The 13,404-nt window shown below is 32.8% G+C and overlaps 1 long non-coding RNA gene across 3 annotated transcripts in view; it reads right to left on the reverse strand.

The window, feature by feature from the left end:
* LOC144287855 (uncharacterized) overlaps positions 1–13,404 on the reverse strand; it is a 354,870-nt gene that overhangs the window by 261,879 nt on the left and 79,587 nt on the right. Inside the window, exons 2-5 of one of the 3 annotated variants that reach the window (XR_013355658.1) lie at positions 11,060–11,517; positions 10,746–10,861; positions 9,520–9,619; positions 8,811–9,098 (exon numbers count right to left, since the gene is read on the reverse strand). This is a non-coding gene — a long non-coding RNA (uncharacterized LOC144287855). Of the gene's footprint in view, positions 1–1,079; positions 1,264–8,810; positions 9,099–9,519; positions 9,620–10,745; positions 10,862–11,059; positions 11,518–13,404 lie in introns of those variants that run through there. The other 2 variants (XR_013355659.1, XR_013355657.1) reach the window with 2 other exon arrangements.

A 13,404-nucleotide genomic window follows, 5' to 3' on the forward strand; every position in this document is an offset into this window, starting at 1 on the left:
GTTTTCATCAAAAACATCTAAAATCACAATATCCGGGATCCCTGGGTGGCGCAGCGGTTTGGCGCCTGCCTTTGGCCAAGGGCACGATCCCGGAGACCCGGGATCGAATCCCACGTCAGGCTCCCGGTGCATGGAGCCTGCTTCTCCCTCTGCCTATGTCTCTGCCTCTCTCTATCTCTCTGTGTGACTATCATAAAAAATAAAAAAAAAAATATAAAATAAAATCACAATATCCACTAAAGTATAAACTATATTATAAATAGAAAATAATAAAAATTATAATAGTTTTAATCTCCTTACCTTCTTCACTTAAAATATAGTGATAACCCTGAGCCTTTTTACCAAAACCTTTCTCTATTTGACTACATTATTTAATCACCTTTTTAATCAGAGTGTACTGACCCCAAATCCCCAAGGTGATTGGAAATGGATGTTCCAAGACAGCATGTACTGGATCTAGACTCTCTAGAACCCACATAATCTTTGTCATTCTTACTACTCACACATTAGTCTACTAAATAGGATAGAGTAAATCCATACTCTGGACAAAAACTCACATTATGTGTCCCACAGATTGTCCTAGCCTTAACCATGGGTGACTCTGTGCAAAAAATGGATAAAGTTCTGATCTTTCTATTCTCTTGCCATGGTTTTAAATGTTTTTTTTTTTCTTTCAAAATAAATCCACCTTGCTACGTGACATTGATAAATATTCTCCCCAGTCCGAGAGCATATGGGACCAGCCTTGCATGACATTGGAACAATGGGAACTCATATACATTGTCAGTGGGAATGTAAATGAGAAAAGCAATTTGTGGTGGATCTTTTCTGTATCTAGCAAAACTGAAATTGTGCATACATTTTGGGCAACATGGCCCCTAGCTCTGTACCCTAGAAAAATGGTGTCCAGGTTGTCAACATGAAAATCCATTACAGTGTTGTTTGCAATGACAAAATATTAAAGATATTTAAAATCTCCTTGAGATGCTGAATCAATAAATATTCAGAAGTATAATCTTACAGATGTGAAATAGGTAATAGATTTATTGATATAAACATCTATAAAGCACACAGGCACATAGACTGGAAAAGTTGCAAAAGTTGTTATATAATATATATAGTGGCATCTTGGATATAAGGAAATACAAAATACAAAAATAATATTATTTTTCTCTAAATTATACAGTAAAAGTTGACCATAATCTGAAATTTTGTGTCCTTGATGGACCAGTGATAATTCCTCTTCTGCTCAGGAAACAAAGCCTTAAAAAAAAAATACACACAAAGTTGGGTGGAATCCAAACTAGGCTAATTATAGTCACCAAGAAATTTATGATAGGGTCATAGGAGAATCTGCTAACCAAATGGGTTTGATAAGCTGGGAACACATAGTTCCTGAACTAATGGCAATAATGCCTCTTACCTAAAGGGAGATTACCAGATATAGAGAAGAGGTAATTTGGTTTCAATATTTTCTTTACTCAGCAAATACGAAGCAATATTTATGAGTTTTTATGCCCTCTTTCAGCAATTTATTCTTTCACAAGCAGTTGAGAATAGTTAAGCAATTACTTAAAATTATTAAACTGTTAGAATCAGAGTATTTGGGGACGTCTGTGTGGCTTTGGTTGAGTGTCTGCCTTCAGCTCAGCGCATGATCCCGGTCCGGGGATTGAGTCCCACATCAGCTACCTCCGAGGAGCCTGCTTCTCCCTCTCCTTATGTCTCTGCCTCTCTGTCTCTCATAAATAAATAAATAAATAAATAAATAAATAAATAAATAAATAAAATCTTTAAAAAACAACCACAAAAAAAGAATCAGAGTATTTGTATTAGCGATATCAAAATTCATAATGAAATTAAACCAGAGTGGTATCAATAAAAGAGTGGAGATAAAAATCAAGAAAAGAGATCATAAAACTCCAGTGGTATGCTGGCAAAATGGCTTAACATTTACTGTCAAAATAATTTGGACATTCATCCAAAACATTAAAAAAATACCAGATGGTTAATTAGTTCAATAAAAATATTAGAGTATAAATAAGGAGAGGTAAACATAGCATTTGTTTTCTCAAATGGGAAGGAAAGAAAAAAAGCAATTTCAAAATTTTCCGTATCATTAATTCAATGAATGCAAATTAAAACAATTTGATGCTATTTCCCTAAGAGTTTGTAAAAAAAGAAATCATTATGCTAAATGTTGCAAAGTTTGTGATTAAATGAACATTCCAATGCATTCTTGAGAATAAGTTTAATTTTAAAGCTTCTTGAGAAAAATTTCCTGGGTACATTCCAATTATAATTTCCAATTCTGTATATAATTCAACTCAATTCCAGTTTAAGCAATTTTCAAGATAGTTACCATTAAAACATAGGTTTAATTATTGCTTTATTATGTTAAGTGTTATTACAGTTACATTATAATAGTATTATTTTTAATAAAAATGCTAAGTGATCATCTATGGTGAATTGATAAATTATGACAATGTAATATGTGTATTACTATGCATTTATTAAGTTTCATTTAAAATATGTGATAAAGTATGCTTAAGAACTATCATTTAGTGATAACTTCAAGGTCCAAAATATCATATGTAGAATTATTCAAACTTTATATTCCTAAATTGTGGGAAATATGGACAGTAATTGTTTCTGTGTAAACCCTTATTAGTGCCATTAATTTTTATTTTCAGCATATTTTCCACATATATATGTATTTCCTTTACATCAGAATGAATCTATGTTCTAAAATAATACAAAAAAATGTTTAAATGCCTGCAGTTAGGTGGATATAACTACCATGAGCATGATAAGCTATTCATATTTCTCATTCTTCAGTCACAGGTAAAAGTCTTTCAAAGATTTCCTTTAAAAATACCATACAAAAAATACGCAATTAATATGGAATGCCCACTAGAAAATGACAAACAAAACTAGTCAAATTTCTAGAACAGTATTTCTATGATGTTTGTGAAAGTAGAGGATCCAGTTTTTTACTTTATAATTATCCTACCTAATTTGTGATTGAAGCAAAATCATAAATATTTCAGCAAAATAATTTTATGATCTGTATTAAATTACTACTGCTGCTATATAAAAATTCTCACATATTTGGTATTTTAAGTAACACAAATTTCTTATTGTAGATTTTTGGAGGCAGAAGTCCAAGTTGGGTTTCATTACACTATATTTAATTTATCCTCAGGCCTTTTTACTTCTGGAAGCTCTGAGATCTGTTTCTTTGCCTCTCAAGCTTCTAAAAGTTGCCTGAATTCCTTGACCTGTGACTCCATATTTCTCTGACCTCTGCTTCTGTGGTCACCTCTCTGTACCTGTTATCACACTACTTTCCCTTTGTGCGTCATTTGACAAAACATACTCTCACTCTGATCCTGATGCTTCCTTTTTAAAAGGACTGTTAGGATTGCCTTAGGCTCACCAGAGTAACACAGGATAATTTCCTCATCTCAGAAATTCTTAACTTAGTCCCATCTGTAAGGGCTCTTTTATCTTTTAATGTACCATACTCACAGGGTCTAGGGATTAAGGTAGGGACATATTTTGGGGCTGTATTTCAGTCTACTATACTACATGCTCACTGAAGACTTATATTAACTTGGAGGATTAAAATAGCTCTTTTGTGGGTAGGCTGGTGGCCTAAAATTTATCATCAAATTTTTCTCTGTGTATAATATGTGAGTAATTTCTGGTTAAATTCATGAAAATTTCAGATGGTGAAAAACAAGTATAATGGCTCTAGTGAGTAGATTAAGAGTAAATAGTTTTTTATATTTGAATATTCATTGATATAAGTAAAATGTGCATACAAGTTAGCATCACAGGTCTGAAAAATCACTTACATATATCAAAATTTATTTACAAATCATCATCTTGAACATCATCTTAAAGATATACAAGTTATAGGAGTCTAAACAGATAAGATATGTAGCATTCAAATTTTATGACTGCTTAGAAAATATGTTTATATAATTTAGTATTCAAGTAAAAGTTCTTAGAGTTAAATGAAAAAATGTGTTCTTAGACCCAAGAAAATAAAAAATCTAACCAATTAGTCCATCTTCATGGTTACCTTAGTCTTCTCTGGTTGCACAGAGAATTAGGTAATGTAATTTAGCATATCTTTTCTTTTTCAAATTGTGAAGCCCATAGAATGGTTATTATCTCAAAAACTATTTGTCTATTAGCCAATGTAGGGAGGAGACTTATTCTGAATGCCCACTGCTATCATAAATAGCCTTAATTTATTGAAATGGCCATTGTTTCCCACATGGGTGGCTCAGAGGTTGAGCATCTGCCCTTGGCTCAGGGTGTGATCCTGGGGTCAGGATCGAGTCCCACAGTGGGCTCCTTGCTGAGAGCCTGCTTCTCCCTCTCTCTGTGTCTCTGCTTCTCTCTGTGTCTATCATGAATAAATAAAATCTTTTTTTTTTTTAAAGAATGCAGTAATGTTAATTAACTTGGGTGACAGATAGGCAATTTCAGTCAATTCTCTTGGTAAGAAACTACCTCTAGACAACCAAACTCTGGAAACAAAAAACATTATATTCACATTTTTATATTAAAATGTATAGATAAGTACTTGGCATTTATGTTGAGAAGTAATATATGTATCTGATATTCTGTATATTTAAAATGATTTGTTTAATTTAAATTAATGAAATAATCCTTCATTTTGACTGATTGCAGGTGTTTTTGTTGACACACTGAATTCAATTGCTAGTTTAAAATCAGTTGTATTGGGCAGCCCAGATGGCTCAGTGGTTTAGTGCCGCCTCAGCCCAGGGCGTGATCCTGGAGACCTGGGATCAAGTCCCATGTTGGGCTCCCTGCATAGGGCCTGCTTCTCCTTCTGCCTGTGTCTCTGTGTGTCTTTCATGAATAAATAAAAATCTTTAAAAAATCAGTTTCATTTTGTATTATTACTATTATATAATAATAGTTATATAATAATGCTATGTTTGAAAACTTATTGTAACTAATAGTTGGAATATAAAAAGAACTAAATAGTGTTTTGATGAATTAAAGTACTCATTTCTTTGTTTTTGGTAAAGTTATTTGCTTAAATATAACTGAACCTCACAGTAAATATATTTGTTGAGCTGTACCCTTTGCCTTGTAGTTCACAGTTAGGAACAATGTTCCCAGCAACTTATTCCTATAATATTCCCATAATAGAAAATGTAAAGTTGAGTTAGATAAGCACTGATTATTGTTTCAAATAGGTTCAACACATTTTTGGGGAACTATTAACAAAGATTCATGAGATTATATAAAAATATATAGTTATCATAAAGCCCATACACAGCAAATATATTTCAGAAGTTCATTCTTTATATATGTTTATACTTTTGTTATCAAATGTATACATTCACTAAGTGGAATTCTCTTGAATTACTGTAATGTATATTGTTTGAACTAATACAAAATTAGGTAATGAGCTACATAATATAGGTATTTTATTTCTTATATTTTTTATCAAAGATTGAACTTCATCAATATTTTCTCAGATGGAGAATCTTTAGCAATACTGTAACTATTATAAAATATTTAAGGTTAAAAATGATGATAATGCTCATTGTCATCATAGCAATACAAAAGAGCAAGCATACAAAATAACAATTATTTCCCAGATAACTCTATTCCAATTTTCTGTGAACATAATAAAAGAAAACTTTTAACTTTTTCTTTCCAATACTGAAACAATATCCAATAATCTTCCTGCAAGTATTTTGGCTGATTTCATTACAATGCTAGTACTGATTTTATTTATAAGCAGTACAATATAACAGCACTGATATCAGTAACTCATGATATATAATGCTTATCTATGATGTTCCAAGCACTGTCTTCAGTGCTGAATATTCAGGTCTGAACATATCTTAAACAGTATTCCTTAGAGACAATATTCAAATAAGAGGGGGTGGGGGAGGGAGTAATAGTAGATAAATAGTGGATAAGAAAATGATGCAGGAGAATAAAATAGAATCATGTGAGAATATTTAACTAAGTGACCACTTTAGGATGCAGAAGATGCCTTTGTTGAGTTCATAGGTCTCTTAGTGATCAGAAGGAGGTTGCCAAGACAATTATCTGGATTAAGAGGGATCTAAGAAAAAAGAAGATACAACACAGTGCATTTACAAAAGGAATGATCTTTATGAAGCCAAGAAAAAAGGAGAAGGTAAGAAGGGTACAGTATAGTAAGTCAAAAAGTAGTAACGTATATGGCAATGATGTAGGCCAATATGAAAAAAAAATTTCCTTGAAGGTATAATTGGAAGTCATTAAACTATTTTAACAAAGTAAGGGATATTAACTACTATTTTTTTTTCATGCTTTGTCTGGATTGGTTAAAGTGTTGGAGAACAAAAAGGGAATTCAGCACAATCCAGAATTTTTGGTTTAAGCAGTCTTTTTTTTTTTTTTTTTTTTTTAATTCATGAGAGACACACACAAAGAGAGAGGCAGAGACATAGGCAGAGGGAGAAGCAGGCTCTATGCAGGGAGCCTGATATGGGACTCGATCCTAGGACTCCAGGATCATGCTCTGGGCCAAAGGCAAGTGCTCAACCACTGAGCCACCCAGGTGTCCCTTAAGCAATCATTTTGTGTATTGGTGATGTTTGCTGCAATGGAAACCAATAATGAAGAATCATTTGGGATAGGAAAAAATAATTCACATCTCATATTAGTTTGAGATAACATCCAGGGGGAGATATTAAGAAATCCAATATATATATATATATGCCTGATATTTTAGCATACAAAACCCTCAAATCTAATAGCTAACCCAAATAAACATTTAATTATTCATCACATTATATGAAATTTACAGGATGTCTTGGTCTTTGCTGTGGTAGGCTGGCCCAGCTGGTCTCAGGAGGGCTCTGCTGGGCAACACTTCTAATTCTTTCTGGATTCCCAGTTGAAGGAACATTCACTATATGGGAAATGATTTTTTTCTGGCAAATAACAAAATTTCAAAGGGAGGATGGACATAAACAAACTGTATAAATACATATAAAGTCTCTGTTCAAAAATGGCTCTTTTGCTTATCTTTCATTTTTCATAACAACTCACATAGCAAGTCCAAAGTCAGTGAAATGAAGAAATATAATCTTACTACTAAAAATAATGGCAAGACTGAACAGAGAATGCTAAATGTCATAAAATTTAACATATTGAGAGACATCATATTTCCCTTTATCATTGAGACATAAGATATTTATTTATTGAATACAGTAAGATTCAGCCACTTTAGGTGCATTTTTTTCTTCTCCAAATGACAGAAATATAGGAAAAGTTGCTATCTGAAAATTTTTTAATCAATTATTAATTCATAATTGCCACATTCATGACACTTTCACTGGCTCAGAAATTTTACCATTAGAGAATCCCTGATACAATCCAGCGGTACTACCTCACATGAAAATCTGCACATATTTCATACAATGGTTAAATTTTCTGTTAAACTCTGCTTAAGAAACATAAACACAAGACATTATGAATCTGTAGAATAATTTTAAAGATTTGGCAACTAGTAGCCTGGAAAACACAGATCTACTCCTTATAATGCATTCTTAGTGAATACTGCTCCCTCTGTGATTCATTCTACTCTTCTACTGGAGACTAATCTTCTTTCCAACTGACACATATGTTCCATTCATATATTTATGCCATCATATCAGAATTGGGCTCTGGGGCCATTCTGATTCCTGAGCGTATCTATCTACATTCTGACCCATTACAAGTTCATCCAGTCTTTTTGAAATTTGTGTCAAGCTTAATGTTCAGTGCTGGGGATGCAATGGTAGGTAAGTGATGGAGATGTGACTCAGAATTGTACTGATATAATAGAGTTTACAATTTAACAGTACCAAGACACCCAAACCCTAAGCACTATTCTAGAGGAAAGGAATGAAACTTTACAAAAGGTTTATTGTTAATCACTAAAATAATCTAGCTTTAAAAAATACATACACAGTACTAACATTATGGTTTAGTTATGCATTTCAATCCATTTTAGAATAATTTTAGATTCTCTCTTTCTCTCCCTCTACAGATGACTGATAGATACACAGACAGAAGATGTAGGTAGACAAATCTTAGGAAATAAGCAATCTGTGCTAAGTAGAAGGAGATCTTTTCTTCAATTTTGAGTTCTTCACCTCTTCTAGAAAGAAAGAAGAAAGAAAGAAAGAAAGAAAGAAAGAAAGAAAGAAAGAAAGAAAGAAAGAAGAAAGAAAGAAAGAAAAAGAAAGAAAGAAGAAAGAAAGAAAGAAAGAAAGAAAGAAAGAAAGAAAGAAAGAAAGAAGAAAAAAGTTTTAAAGCAACACATGAAAAATGAAACTTTTTTAGATTTTGTTTATTTATTCATGAGAGACACACACAGAGAGAGAAGCAGAGACATAGGCAGAGAGAGAAGCAAACTCCATGCAGGGAGCCCAATATGGGACTTGATCCTGGGACTTTGGGATCATGCCCTGAGCCAAAGGCAGATGCTTAATCGTTTAGCCACCCAAGCATCAAAAAAGAAACAAATTTTAAAATCTTGAAATTATACATAAGTTCTCAGTATAATTTCCTATTATTTTCCCATAATTTCCAAAAGTTTCCTACTGCTGCTGTAACAAATACCACAAAAGTAATGGCTTAAAACAACAGAGATGCATTATTTTACTATTCTGGACTTCAGAAATTCAAAATGAGTATCAGTGGGCTAAATATGATAGAACCACTATCTTGCTCTAAAAGCTTAAAGGGAGGATTTTTTTCCTTACTATTTTTACCTTCCAGAGGCCACATAATTTCCTTGGTTTGTGGTCACTTCCTCCTTGAAAGCAATAATGAGCAGGCAAGTCACTCTCGCATGGCACCATTCTTTCACTGGATATCCTGTTTTCCTCCTTTGTGATCACATGATGGAGCTTTGTAATCCAGGACAAGTTGTCTTATTAAGATTCTTAATTAAATATGTAAAATCTTTTTGCCATATAAAATAATATATTTGCAGGTTCCATGATTCAGGATATGGACATCTTGAACAGGGGTATTAGTCAGCCTACTACATTTGTCTTCTAAAAGAATATCAGGAAACAAATATTCAAAACATTTTATTCAAATGTAGCTGAAAAACACAATCAGAAATATACTACCAGAGGCACAATCCAAGAAAGACTTGCTAAGCTAGGCTTCATTAAAATTAAACATTTTTGCTCTGTGAAAGACATTATCAAGAGAATGAAAACATAAGCCACAGCCTGGGAGAAAGTATTTGCAAAAAACACTGTCTGATAAAGGACTGTTAATCATAATATACAAAGAACTAAAAACATTCAACAGTAAAAAATCTAACAACCCAATTAAAAAATGCATGGAAATTTTAAGAGACATCTAGCCAGAGAAGATATACAGATAGCAGATAAACATGTGAAAAGATGTTTCATATTACATGTCATCAGTGAAATGTTAATTAAGTAGTGAGAAAGCCATACATACCTATTGTACTGACCCAAATCCAGAACACTGACAATAAATGCTCATGAGTGAAGCAGCAAGAAGTCCCATTTATTGCTGAAAAATGGCAGGCATAGCTACCCTAGAAAGATAGGTTGGCAGTTTTTTATAAAGTTAAATATAGTATTATTATACCATTCATCATTCTTGTTCCTTGCTTTTTACCCAGATTAGTTGAGAATGTATGCACATAAAAACCTGCATATAGATGTGTGCAACAGCTTTATTCATAATTCCCAAAGCTTAGAAGCAACCAAGATGTCTTTTAGTAAGTGGACGGATAAATAAACATCCAGACAACGGAAAATAGTCAACACTAAACAGAAATAACCTATCAAGCCAAGAAAAGACAAGGAAGACCTTTAAATGAATATTATTAAGACAAGCCAACCTGCAAAGTCTACATTCTGTATGATTCCAGATATATGGCATTCAAGAAAAGGCAAAACTATGGAGACAGTAAAAAAAAAAAAAAAAAAAAAGAAAAGAAAAAAAGAAAGAAAAAGAAAGTCAGTAGTTGCCAGGGATTAGGGAGGAGAGTGGAATGGATAGTTGTAAAACACAGAATTTTTAGGACACTAAAATAACTTTGTAAGTTACAATAATGGTAGATACATGTCATTATACATTTGCCCCAAATCACAAAATTTACAACACCAAGAATGAATCCTAGGATAAACCATGAACCCTGGGTGACTATGATGAGTTAATGTTGATTAATATTTATTAAAATTTTTTTGATGAGTTATGTTGATAGGGGAAGGCTATATATGTGTGTGGGCAATGGCATATAAGAAATCTCAGTATTTTCCACTCCATTTCATTGTGAACCTAAAACTGCTTTAAAAAATAAGTTATACTAAAAAATACTTTTTAAAACCCAAGTAAATTCAATTTGACTTATTAAGGTTGTATCCAGTACAACTCCATAAATATTTTGAGTATTGCATTATACCAGATATCATTATAAATATTAATAATTTCAAGTATTAATGTTAGGAATGACACAATTCTTTCAGACACACTGTTTGTAAAGAGTATTCTTAGCTTGTTTATTCCAAGATAGTTTCTAATTCCTACTCATGATACTAATCCAGTTATATAACGCTGAGATTATTTCATTTCCTTTCTTCTGACCATGTTATTACTACTTCTATACAGCAAATTCTATTATCTTTTCATCAAAATCTAGATTAAATATACTCTACCTTGTGATGTCTTGCAGTCATTCTAGCTATACTAAGTTGCTTCTCCTGTGATTTCACAAATCACTTGTCACGTTTATTTATTGATTTAAATAATGTTTCCCATTGATGGAGGACTCCTGAAAGCAGAAAACATATCATACTTATCTTTTTAATGCCTGTAACTTACATAGAGGGTAGCAAGAATAAAATATGCTCAATAAATTTTTACGATTTAAGTGAATGATTAAAGAGATGATTAAATCATTGAAATGATAATTGAGAAAAAAGACATATATTTCAAGTTGATTTTTTAAAATAATGTTTTTAACTATGACCTTCACTCTTCCTCCCCTTTTGTTCATTTCTCTGGCTTTTAATATTAAGGCCAGTCACAGCAGGAATTTTACATTGGTACTTTAGTCTTTCCAGGTGATCATAAATGTAGTAGCTTTGTGGAAAAGCAGTTGGTTCTGTATTTCTGGGAGTCACTCTGAGTCTCTTCTACCCAGGGGTTTATTATGCTAAAAGTCTTGAAGAGTCATTTTCATGTCAACTATTATACCCTGCAGTTTTTTGCAGTAAGTGACTCTGGGCTGATCCTCTTTGTTCTCTAAGTATCATCAATTTTAAAAGAATCCATTATAACTAGATGGCATTCATGTTATTTAAATATCTGCTGACAGTCAAAGAACTATTTCTGTTCCATCATGCCATTTTTGTTCATTCAATGCTTGCTGAAATTTCTCTGAGATTACTTGGGAAATGTAATTTAAAATTTTCATCTTAGTCTTTGCTAGAGTTAAGAAATAAAAGAAATGCAAAAGATATAAATTAAACAGTCAAGTTGTAATTTCAGAACAAGATTACAATATTAAACATGTAACTGTGAGCTTAATATATGTTCATTAGGATATAACTAAATAATGGGATTTTCTCGCTACCAATAAAGCCTCTTCTTTTTACTCCATTCTGGCATCCCTGTTATCTCCATATCTAGTTGACCCCTGATATTAAGAATCATACAGTTGTCAAATAAAAAAGTGAGTTCCCTGTATCTTTTCATGATTGATAATAAAGTCTTACTTTTAAAAAAGCCAGAGACAAAAGTGTGTAAGAACTTGTTTAGATGGTTTGTGTTGGATTTAAATAGATAGTGATGTCATTAAGACAACAAACTTAGGAAGAGCTGGTCTTTAGGAAGAGTTTCTTTCACACTTGGGCATACATGTGTATATACACACATATATAGTCAAGAAATAGAGTTATTTGTTCTTAACCTCCCTAGAGGGAGGTTTTTGTTTGTTTGTTTGTTTGTTTGTTTTGAGAGGGAGAGAGAGGTGGGGGAGGGGCAGAAGTAAAAGGAAAGAATCTTGAGCAGGTTCCCTACACAGCTGACTCAGGGCTCTACCTCACAACTCTGAGATCATGACCTGAGCCAAAATCAACACTTGACCAACTGGGCCACGCTGGTACTCCTAGAATTCTTATTTTAATCCAGCCAGGCTATTTACGTTACTCAAACGTTACTCAAATAAATAGGAAAAATACATAATTATGCAGGGGCCAGGGCACTTTTACATCCCACTACCAAATTCCTCTACCAAACAATTTCTTGTAATATTAATTCATCACTCTTTGATTTCAATGTCCAAAATGTTGAACTGCAAGACAAATATATGACTCAAGAAGTTTCTTTGTAATTTACTTAAATGCAGAATGTCTTTTTTTGTTTTGGCTGGGAAATTTGGATAATACAACTCCTCACAGGACCACTTCACCATATAACTTCAGGGAGCATACTTCCTTTGAGGTCAAGTTAGCATAAACACAGACTGTACCCTTTTCAGTCTGGCAATATTGTTGACACACTGTCCACATGAAAATCAAGGGAATCCTTTGGGAGAATCCTCGTTCATATGACAGGGTTGGATACATGCAAACTTTTAAGTGACTCCAAAAAATTATGTAGTCATCAGAATTTGTCTATATATTAATGTTTCTGAATTCCAGACTCATAATGAAGATTTTTAAACCTTCATTTCTTTAATGTTCTAACCTAAAAAATCAGAAAACATTAAGCCTGTGAATTATTACCATAAGATACTGGCTTTGTTTAGCCCTAACACATTTCTGAAAAGAGATGGAAAAATATTGTGATAAACACCCACCTGGTGAGATTCTTTTGTGATGCTCCTTTATATGACTTAAATTTGGAGAATAGTTCTGTTACTTTACTCCTTTCCTGAGTGTTATTAGTTATTTTTAAATGCTTATATTTTCAGAAAATCTTCATTTTAAAATGTTTAAAATTAGTACTGGTCAGCATCACCCACTCTAAATTATTATTTTGATTGAGATCATATTTAACTTATAGAATGAGGGATGCGTGGGTGGCTCAGCAGTTGGATGGCTGCCTTAGGCTCAGGTTGTTATCCTGGGATCTGAGATCAAATCCCGCATCAGGCTCCTATGAAGAGAGCCCCTCTGTGAAGAGGCTCCCTCTGCCTATGTTTCTGCCTCTTTCGCTCTGTGTCTCTCATGAATAAACAAACAAATCTTAAAAAAAATTTCACAGAATGATTTACAAATAACTGACATGAAGTCATCCTATCTATTGACATCATATGGCATTCTATTATCAAATGTTTCTGTCCGTGACTCAACAGTATTTAAGGTCAAT

The sequence above is a fragment of the Canis aureus genome, chromosome 17, assembly GCF_053574225.1.
Source record: "Canis aureus isolate CA01 chromosome 17, VMU_Caureus_v.1.0, whole genome shotgun sequence".
NCBI classification, from domain to species: domain Eukaryota; kingdom Metazoa; phylum Chordata; class Mammalia; order Carnivora; family Canidae; genus Canis; species Canis aureus.